This window comes from Callospermophilus lateralis, unplaced genomic scaffold (genome assembly GCF_048772815.1).
Source record: "Callospermophilus lateralis isolate mCalLat2 unplaced genomic scaffold, mCalLat2.hap1 Scaffold_63, whole genome shotgun sequence".
Taxonomy (NCBI): Eukaryota; Metazoa; Chordata; class Mammalia; order Rodentia; family Sciuridae; genus Callospermophilus; species Callospermophilus lateralis.
In genome coordinates, this window is record NW_027514713.1 from 3,974,936 (window position 1) to 3,986,312 (window position 11,377).

Consider the following 11,377-nt stretch of genomic DNA (forward strand, 5'->3'; position numbering starts at 1 on the left):
GGTGAGCAATTCACATATGTGATTGAAAGAACATTATTTTAAATAACAAAAACCTGGGTGTTTTTTCCTTTTCTTTTTTTTGTTGTTGTTGTTTTTTGTTTGTTTGTTTTATGATGCTATTCTCCTTTCCTTTGACTGAGTTTTCTGGGCTTTATTTTCAACCATGACTATTTTTCACAATATTATGTGAAACTAAGTCATCTTTCACATCAGCAGTGCCATCAAATATTCTGATATTCAAACCTTAAAAGAAAAGATCCCAATTCTCCAACTCTGAAAAATTAATAGTCCCTTGACAGACTTCTACCCAATACACCAAGGACTGGTATTTTCTTTCCTCTGATATTCACTCTTAATCATTGGGATAATCATCTTAATGCCTTACATTAAAATACTGTGTTAACAAGTCACTGCAATGCTTTTTCTGGAGCTGTGCTCCTTACACACTGACACATTGGTTCAATATTTACCAGGCATGTGTCTGGCATTGGGGGATGGGTCTCTACCAGGATAGTGGGTCTGTGTTGAGTTCTGAGAAAATACAAAGATGAACTTAATTGCTAGTAAAAAGGTAAGGTGTATAAAAGGTTTGGAACTTCCTAACTTTGCATGAAATATTTCTCAGCATGAGACTACCAGTGATTTTTGCTAAGGTTAAAGATTTAGAAAACAGGCAAAATCCTAGGTACCTGGAACTAATGGGGGAAGAGTACAAAGGAAAAAATAAAAAAGTCACAAGCAGAGGGAAAGGGAATAGGGAATAAAAAATGTCATTCAAATTTAAAAGACTTCACTGTTTCTGTTTGAACCTGTCACATCTTTATCTGAACAGAAGTAGGTAGAGGGTCTGTCTTGGGTCTGTCTCTAAAACGAGTGGCTCTGGGTCTGGCCTATTACATATCCTACTACAATAGAGCTGATAGAGGAGAGCTTCCTCTTCCAAATTCTTCATTAACCTTGACTCTAAGTCACAACTGGTGCTGCAGATGATGCACCACGTGGTCCCCTGACCAGAGCCCTTCATCCAACAAACATGGCAATAAATCAAAGGCACCACCTGGGAAGAAGTGTTTGTGTAAGGAATGGTGTTACATATTTAAATTCGGTGTATACAATAGTAGAAAATGACTGGCAAATGTGTGGTTGCCTCGTACATTTACATTGCAATTGTGAAAGTTTTCTTTGATTAAAATGTTATGTTGGGGAAGTGGAGGAGCCTGGAAGGAGTAACGTGAACGTTTTGGTCTCGTCAACTCCAGTGATAATGCGGGTGTGCTGGTTGGTGAGACAAGACAACTTGCACCAGCGAATCAAACTTCCACATTTGGAAGCAGTTATGATTGGGCGTGGCCCAGAGACCAAGATCACTGATAAGAAATGTTCTCGACAGCAAGTTGAAAGCAGAGTGTAACAAGGGATATGTCAAGGTAAAGTAGGTTGGAGTCAATCCCACCAGCATTGACTCAGTCATAATTGGAAAGGACCAAGAGATGAAGCTGCAGCCTGGTCAGGTTCTCTACATGGTGAATGAACTTTATCCATATATTGTAGAGTTTGAGGAAGAGGCCAAGAACCCTGGCCCAGAAACACACAGGAAGAGAAAGAGGTCAGGCAATGGTAATTCTGTAGAAAGGGATGCTGTCCAGGAAACTGAGCCTGGGACAGGGGTGGAACCTGGGAGCAGCCCCAGACCATGCTCTATGGCCCCTCAAAAGGAGAAAGATGCATCTAACAAAAAGGACTCACTGGGCCATTGGAGTCAAGGCTTGAAAATTTCTATGCAGGACCCCAAAATGCAGGTTTACAAAATGAGCAGGTAGTGGTGATTAAGGATAAATATCCTAAGGCTCGTCATCACTGGCTGGTCTTACCATGGGCCTCCATTTCCAGTCTGAAGGATGTGACTAGGGAACACTTTGAACTCCTCAAGCACATGCACACTGTTGGGGAAAAGGTGATTGCAGATTTTGCTGGATCTAGCAAACTCCGCTTCAGAATGGGCTACCATGCCATTCCCAGCATGAGCCATGTACACCTACATGTGATCAGCCAAGATTTTGATTCTCCTTGCCTTAAAAACAAAAAGCATTGGAATTCTTTCAATACAGAATACTTCCTAGAATCAGAAGCTGTGATCAAGATGGTACAAGAGTCTGGCAGAGTGACTGTTCGAGATGGGATGTCTGAGCTCTTGAAACTGCCCCTTCGTTGTCATGAGTGCCAGCAGCTACTGCCTACCATTCCTCAGTTGAAAGAGCATCTCAGGAGGCACTGGACAAAGTGATTCTGCAGATCCTGAACTTCTGCCACAAGTGTGACTGATGGGAATGAACTTGCTAGCACCTGTTCTGGGTTGCTTGTGAACATTTTCTCATTTCCCAAATTAAAACATGCAGTTTTTTACAAAGCTTATTTTATTCTTGAGTAGCCACAATGTAGGGTCGCTCAAAATAGTTCAGGAATTATTAGGTAGAAATGGTTCAGGAATTAGGAATGTGTTCTCTGATGAGGTTGCTGGGACATGCCCGATTGCCATCTCCAGGACCAGCAGAGGGGCTGGTCATATATTTTGGTTCCTTACATTTATCTTCTCTCTCTGGAGACATGTGGGACCTTTTTGGCACCTTTTTGTCAAAGTAGCTTGTTTTTCCTGAAGGCTCTGTGGGTCAAGTTCTCTGACCTTTATATATACTATACTAGTTTTCTTTCCTTCTTCATCAAGAGTACTTAATTTGTTATGTACCTTCCACTCCTTCCTACCCAAGGTCACCTAAATGCTCCTTCTCAGGAAGACCGTGTCATCAGTTCTTTACTGAACAGTGAGGCTAATTGAGAGGGCAGAAGGTGGAGTCTTTTTCTAGTACAGGGGTGCTGCCTGCTGAGGAAACACTCAACCAGCCATGTTCATTGCACTTTTGCACTCAGTTCTTTTTGCTGGTCTTCTTGGATCTGTCCATTTGCTTGAGGCAACTCTCCCAAGTGGTTGAAAATTATTGAAAGTCCTACTGACAATCAATCAGTGAGTTCTAATGTATATAGATGGTTCACAGAACCATTGCTTTATTTTTCCTCAACAGCAAATTGGGATGGAACAGTTGTATCAAGTTGGTTTTTGGGCAATATCAGGACTAAAAGGAAAGGGAAAGCTAAAAGTTGATTTCGATCAAATTGTTGATATATTTGTGGATAACTTTTTATTTTTGAGTAGTGATAAAAAGAACACCATTAACAAAATCTTCTATGAAGAAAAAACTTCAGTGTATAGAGACCATATTTGACCTCAGTTTTTGTCACAAATAAACAGGATGCCACAGGAAAAAAAAAATGTTATGTTGGAATGTTGATTGCATACAATGAGGAAAACTAATAAGTAAATTTGCAACTGTCCTTTTATGTCAATCCAATGAGTCATTTAAACAGAAAACTAATTTCTACAAGGCAAATATAACAAGAAAAATTATTTTTGGATTTCCTAATTGCTTCAGAGACCAGTAAGAAAAGTCATCATCCCTCCGAGATGGTGGAGGTTTGGTTGAGAGTAAGGTATCATGGAAGGCCATGGATGATATGCCACAAAAAACATAATAATGTGTTGTTATAGACATTTTCCCTAGCTGCAACTTATAAAAGTGACATGTTGCTGCTTGTAAATTTATTATTCAGATTCTACATTTTTTTTTAAAACTTGGCAACTGATGTCCAAGACAGAAGCAAGATTTAATTCTCAGCAACAGTTCTATAATCTTGCTTCCATTAAAAAGCAGTGCTGTCATACATTCCATCTTATGACTAAAATATATACAACCTTTCTTTTTTAATTTTCAAAAGAGAAACAATGATCTTGTGAAGAAAGCTTCTTAATAAAAAAACTTTCTCTAAATAAATAAAGCAAAAGGAAATGTGTAAAGAAATCTTCAATTAAGAACGGATCATTTATTCTCCCTATATATTTTGACCTCCTATTTCTTTCCAGTTAGTTGGATTTCCATAGAGATAACTTTTATGTTAAGTTTGTCTAGCCTTAATTTGCTATAAAAACATAAACTGTGTCATTATTATTGATTAGGATAGGGCTGCCAGGATGGCCTTGAAAACTCATTATATGCAAATGTGAGAACACAGATCATTATATGAATTAAGCTTGCTTATCTACTGTAGTATCAATGGTATTAGTGTAAAGTCATTAATTTTTTTTTAGAATATGCTGTGTTATGCTCTGTAGTTTTAATGAAGGAATATAAGGAACTTGATTTATTGATTTGTTTTTGACAAATGCTTTTGTATTGTATGGCTTCCTGGCCTCCTCCTGACAAGTATTTGAAAAGGAACCATCCAATAGGTTTTTTTCTCTTAGCAATTGAGAAAGAAAAATAATACTAATTATATTTTTAAAACTAATTTTATATGGGAAAGTATTCCACATGATGTTTAGGTGATATTTTTTGTTACTTTGCTATAGTTTATTAAGGTGGATGGACTTGGGACATTCTCGTTTTTCCTAGAAGCCAAGACAAAACTCCATTCCTCTAACAATTTGTGTCAAAAAGTAGTTGCACTGCATTTATATGTGTGTGTGTGTGTGTGTGTGTGTGTGTGTGTGTGTGTGTATAGTGCTGTTCATAAAAATACTCATGATCCCCAGGCTCCTGAGGCTTAAAGTAAGGAACACATCCCAGAAGAAAGAAGAATAGCTTAGCAGCACATCTGTGAGATATACCCAAGCACTCAATAGATGTACTCTACCTATCCAATTACCTAAGAAAATTAAATAAGGTGTGCTGGGGCTGGTGCTCAGTGGTAGAGCACTTGCTTAGATGTGTGAGGCACGGGGTTCAATTCTCTGCATTGCATATAAGTAAATGAATAAAATAATAAAGGTCCACCAACATGTAAAAACATTAAAAAATTTTTTAAAAGAAAAGAAAATTAATAAGAAAATGAAGGATATCTTGATGACAGCACACTCTGTGCCTACTCTTTAAGTTTCAGTTCATGGTTAGAACAGTGCCAATACAATGTTAAAGAATGGCAGAATACCTCCCACCCCAAAGTTTGACATAAGAATTTTTTTTTAACTAAAGGAACTTAAACAGGAAGTGCAAAAATGGTTTATGGCACTAGTCTTCTGGAAAACAGGAGATGAAACTCCAATTTGGAAGATATCCTCCCTGTAACAGAAAGAAAGTGACATTCTCATCAGCAAGGAGGAAAAGCTGTAGAGACTTCAATACAGACAAATCCAGTTAAAATAATTCTTTGCTATTTTTAGACTCCCTCTATGATTTAGTTACTTTCCCACAATGGCGCCTCTTTATACAACCCAACAGGACGGTTTTTAAGTTTAACCACTTCCTTGGGTCTTTATTTCCTCATGAGAGCTCCTGTGTCACAAAGAATTTACATCAAATAAGCCCCTATGTTTTCTCCCATTTAGGTTTAGGATTGTTTGATTCTCAGACCTAGGTGAAAACCCCCAAGAGAGTTGAGAAAAAATATTGCCTCTCCTGCAGTACACATCCTTCGGTCACTACACTCTGCTTGCCATAAAGAAAATTAGTGGACACTCTGCACACTTTCTAAAATGTAATTGATTAAACATTGTAATCTACTAAATGCCCCTAAGCATTTAGAATAGTGGTGCTTTTAATTAGGGAAAAGTCTCATTAAAATAATCAGAAAACTGTACAACTAAGCCATATCTATATACCAGCTTAGATAAACAATTCTTCAACAATATGAGACATTCCATTCCTAGGGTCTCACTAAGTTCCTTAGGGCCTCACTTACTTACTGAGAGTGGCTAAGAACTTACAATCCTCCTGCCTCAGTCTTCTGAGCATCTGGGATTACAGGTGTGTACCACATTCTTTATGATCCGGCATTGGATTTCTCTTAGTTCTTTTTTTTTCAAATAGCCATGCTTCCCAAAGAAAGTAAAATTTGTGTGCTATTTTGATGCATTCAAATTATCTTCACAGTTTTTACTTCTAACTTCTATCCACTCAACTCCCTAAATAAAATGCACCTTATTCAAAGCATCCACTAAAATTAAAGAGCCACAAAAAGAGATTGAAAACTAGAAAGCAAGCACAGGATCAATATCTGTGCCTTATCCCAATACCTGACACCTCCTCATTTTCATTAGTGAACTGCACAAATTTTCAACTCACTAAAGGATTGCCAACATTGACTGCTGGAGTCATCTGTTTTCAGGCCAAGAACAAGGCTCAACCCCATTATTATATGCAAGAATAAACTAGAACCACTCTATAGTCCTACCCAGCTCTCCAAACCCACTGAACCTGATCTCAGCAGATTCCACTCATCCACTATCCCATGTATAATATGAGTACATTTGAAACAAGTGATATTATGAGGTAGGTTAATTTAATTTCTTCCTCTTCTAATGTCTTACATCAGTTTCTCTAGACCTGTCTTAGAGAAGTAGACACACCCTGAATCCACTTTGACTCCACCTCACTTAACCTTATTAAGAAGAATAAGATTAGTTTAAGATGAAATTTAACCACTCAGCAAAGAGAAAAAGAGCAAAATAATAATTCAGTGATGATTTAATAAGGTGATTTTAAATCCCTACACTTACTTGATTTTTTACAAATTTTATGAAATAATGGGATCATTAAAAAGATGACAACTCAAAGAAGACCTTCAATTTCACAGTGATTTTGCTAATTTTTGAAAAACATAATTTAAACATCATTGCAAAGTTTTTAAACTTTTTTGTTTTTTAATGTTTTTTTTTTTAATTTAAGGACAAAACAAGCAAATAAAAATACAATGTATTAGTAGCAGTGCAATAATTTACTCCTGCCATTTTACTCCAGTTTCTTCCACCTGAGATATCCAACATGAACCTATCTATATTTATTTCCCCAATTTTATCTTTGCTCATAAGAATGTTTACTACAAGTATATAGTAATATGATTATTTTTCTACAACATGACATGCATTTCTCACTTGATACTATATCACAGATTAAATTCCAAAGTTTTGTAAGGAAGATGGTAGTAAAAACACACACTTTGCAACATCTTCCAGCTTTCATCTGTAGCTTCATCCCTGTCTTCAAGAGTGGATGATTAGTCTCCTGGCCATTATATACACATTACAGCACTTGTTCTCAGTAATCCAATGATAGTTCTAGTAAATTTGCATAAGAAAATAGAAGTCCTATCATGTGAATTAATGTCTCCTTGACATTTAGTGAATAATTGCTGTAGCCTTCCCTCCAACATCAGCCCCTTTTCAATAGACACACACACACAAACACACACACTAACACACACACACACACACACACACACACAAACACACTGAACAGCATGGGTGGTTATTTCTAACTTCAGCTTCAATGTGGGGTTGCCTTTAAGCCTTCTTACCACCATTGATGTCCTTTGCTTTAGCAACAACCACTTTTGCTTATTTATTTAGCATATCTGCTCATTTTCTTGTCTTTATCGAAGTTCTTTATAAATCAAACATCAGCAACTTTAAATATAGTCATTACATATATTCTTTAAATCTTCAAACCTATCCAAACTTATATCTTTATATTTTGAATACCCTGCCACACTTAAATAAAATGTTTATAATAACTTATTTAGTAGAAAAAAGAGAGGAAAGGAAAGAAAGAGGAGGGAAAATTAGAGTTATAATTCTTAATAAATGCATATTTATCATTAACATTTAAGACATAATAATTATCTAATTAGCCCTAGTCATGATGAGAGTGTCCATATTTTGAGATAGTAAGATGTGTATTTCAAGCACAAGTACAGTAAGGACACATGCCAAGAATAGTTATTTTGGTGATAAAACAGTATTCAGGAACCCTTGGTTTTCTTCCACTCCTAAAGCTTTGATCTGCCATTTCATCTCTGGTTTTCCAGATGTCTTGGTTATCACATTTTTGATTCAGTGATCATTCTTAGCCAGAAAATTCTGTAGGAGGGATAATTAGAAGTAAATTATGCTATAATGTTCAAGTTATAGCAAGTAATAGAAGGATATTTACCCAGTTAACATCTTAAGAGTCCAGACTACAACCCATGAAATATGAGGCTATCTTCATAGATACAGCTATCATAGTTACTTATGATTTGTTGTGACTTTCACTTCTAATTTTACAAGATTCATGATGCTGAGCTTTAAATGACCACATTTTAAAACTCTGGGACCTCAAATGCTGATAATCTTTCCCAAAAAGTTGAGTTTTGTGTGGTGGCAGTGGCACTAGGACTTTTTTCATAATCATAGAGTATTGTCTGAACTTCATTTTCCAGGTCATTCCTAAGAGCCAGACATAAAGATGTGAAATATATGCAAATACTTACCATTTTTTGCTAATTGACAGAAGCCAAATGCTCACCAGGTGTGGTGTTGCACACCTGTAATCCAAGTGGCTCAGGAGGCTGAGATAGGAGGATCACAGGCTCAAAGCCAGCCTCAGCAACAGTGAGGCACTAAGCAACTCAGTGAGACCCTGTATAAATTAAATACAAAATAGGGCTAGGTATGTAGCTCAGTGGTTGAGTGCCCCTGATTTCAATCCCTAGTACCCTCCGTGGGTTGTGGGGGAAAGAGAGAAGTCAACAGCTGATAGAAGTTCAGCTTGTGAGACATTTACTCCTTATAAACTCTTGAAGAACTTCTCACCATTAACCTACTCAAAATCTCAATTTCTAGTCCAGAAACACCTTTCACTAAATTGATCAGGTAACTCTTCGTCACCATCTCTAGTGGTATTGCAGACATGGCGCCATGCCTTGCTCACCTACCTAACTCTAATTTTTTCTCCAGAAGTTAACATGGACAACACTTCTGGAAAGCTCTACTTAAAGATACAGTCCAGACAAACCCAGTTGCTCTTCTAATGAAAGCCAAGAGCATAATATATATATTAATTCCTTATTACATTGGTATTTCAATATATTCTTTACAGGTGACGCTAAAACATTAGATTTCAAGTCTTGGAAAACCATTGTCTTTGTAATCTAAGGATCTGGTATGAGTTCAAGAAATGTAAATTGATAGGAAAATAAGGAAATGAATGAATATATTTGAGTACTGTTTTAGGCATGTTAAATTCTATACAGAATTTCCAGAGGGATGAGCCACTAGAAGCCATGGTTATATTCTGAGTCTGTGAATTTTCTAAGATTAGTCTCTTTTTTTCAGATAAATATCCTTATCCCTCTAGTTATTAAATTTTAATAAAGTCCTACTTAAAATATATAGCCATATCCAAAAGAAATTTATTGGCATATATTTCTAGTTCTACAGTTTTATAAATGTCTTCTAGCATCATGGTCAACCACATATGCCCATGAGGTCAAGGTTCTCAAACTTAACATTATTCATTTGAAGGTGGTTAGTCTTTGTAGGTTGTAGAGATACCTGTTGGTATTTTCTCTCTATGGCTTAACACTGTATTCATTCATTTTAGAAAGGAATTTTGTATTGGACATAAACTCGTATTACTTTAATATATTGCTGAATATCATAATCTGATTCCTTTTTTAGATAATATTCTTCAAGATATCAAACATGAGTAGAGAGGGGAGCAAAAGTCCAGATCAATGATTTACATTTCTCCAGGGAAATACTAAATTATATTGACCATGATAAGCATTCTTGTGTTTTTACCACATTTTCTTTCCTTCCATTTCTGTTTCAAAATGCAATTATTAAAATGCTTATAGATCTAAACATTTGATGGTACAGAATAGAGAGGAGAAAACAGGCATGTTTGGCTACAATCTATGTGAGAATTGAACAGTACTTTCTTCTAAAGTACTTAGTTTAATTGATCAAATTTGTTGTGTTGAAGCACAGAAAATGGAGATTGTAAAAGCATAGCTATTGAAGTTGAGTTCTAATTAGATAAGTATTTCATAAGTTCAATGGATAATTAGTGTAGAAAAAGTCGAGCAAGTATGTGATTACAGCAAGATGAGAACTGATGTTCTCTACTCAGAGACCCTGGCAATAATCAGGCTGCTAAGATTTAAGGGTAGAAAATCACTCTCATTAAATTTTTGGAGATGAATAAAGCCATGATTAAGAGGTAGAAATCCTGGTGGCATTTAAGGAGAGTGCAGTACAAACAGTACTACCAAGAAGACTTCCATGAGCAAATGGAAATACTAAATACTCCCATGACTGACATCAGAAAGCCTGTGAGTAGTCAGACCACTTGGAATCAATCAATTCCAGCTATGAGTAAGCCAGTAAGCCAAGAAATTCTTTATAACCAGGGAAGACTGAAGAAAACTCACCAAGGTGAGTTCCAAAGGCTTCATTCACATTCAGCTACTCATTGTGGAAAGTTTTTAGAAGTAGATCAGCTGTTGAGTTTGCATTATGCATGTATTTGGTGATGAGAACTTGGAAAAATCCAATGCTAATCTAAAGATTAAATTACAAAAATCTGAATATCCAGTAGTCAGTATATAGGCACCTTTCCTTCCAGAGACACACAGAGAATAAATTATGTGAAATCTGTCCATCTCTGAGACATCACCTTTGATGACCACATGTGATGTTAGTACATTCATTTTCACTTTCCAAATACTCAGATACTCCAAAGTCTTATTTTGTTTTGTTGTTTTGTTTTGTTTTGTTGTGGGAGAACATAGCATAAAGTAGTTCTTTAATTCCTAAGTTGCCTATTGCAGTCTTCTGTTTTAAAGGGAGACTAAAGCTTATTTCTAGATCAGTAGGAATATGTATAGCAGGTGTCATTTTAGGGTTCATGAAACTTAATCAGTAGTCCATGGAGTTTAATCAATGCTCCATCTATATCCATTATTGGGAGCATAAGCATCAATTTGTGGGCCATTTTTGTTGAACTGTGAGTGCAATAGATGGCTTTTATGAATTGAGACCAAGGCCAATCCTTCACTCCATTTATTGAAAATAATAAGCCTTATCAGAACAGAACACATGCACTGTGTTACATTTAAACTTCATTATGTTTCTTGAATACTAACTCTGAAATTGTTAGGGGGATCTGACCTTAGCAGGAACATCACTTGTTTATAAGCATTGGAATAAGCCTCATGCATTTATACAAGCATTGGTATAAGCATCATGCATTGCCAATTCCCTGCAAGCATTCAATTATATATGACTTAGAACTATGCACATATATTATATTTTCATTCCCTATATTCATATATTCTAAATAAAAAATATATATTTATATTATATATTTTAAAATATATATTTTACATATATATGAGTGTGCATTTATGTATTTTATTTACCTTATTCTGTTGTAATATATATACATATATTCCGTCTCAATAGTGAGCAATTGAAAATATTTTTAAAAATCCAGTTTGTGGATGTATT

General features: G+C 35.9%; 1 pseudogene; it reads left to right on the forward strand.

The window, feature by feature from the left end:
* Positions 1–1,231: 1,231 nt before the first annotated feature.
* LOC143389561 (aprataxin pseudogene) lies at positions 1,232–2,462 on the forward strand (annotated as a pseudogene).
* The last annotated feature ends 8,915 nt before the right edge of the window (positions 2,463–11,377 follow it).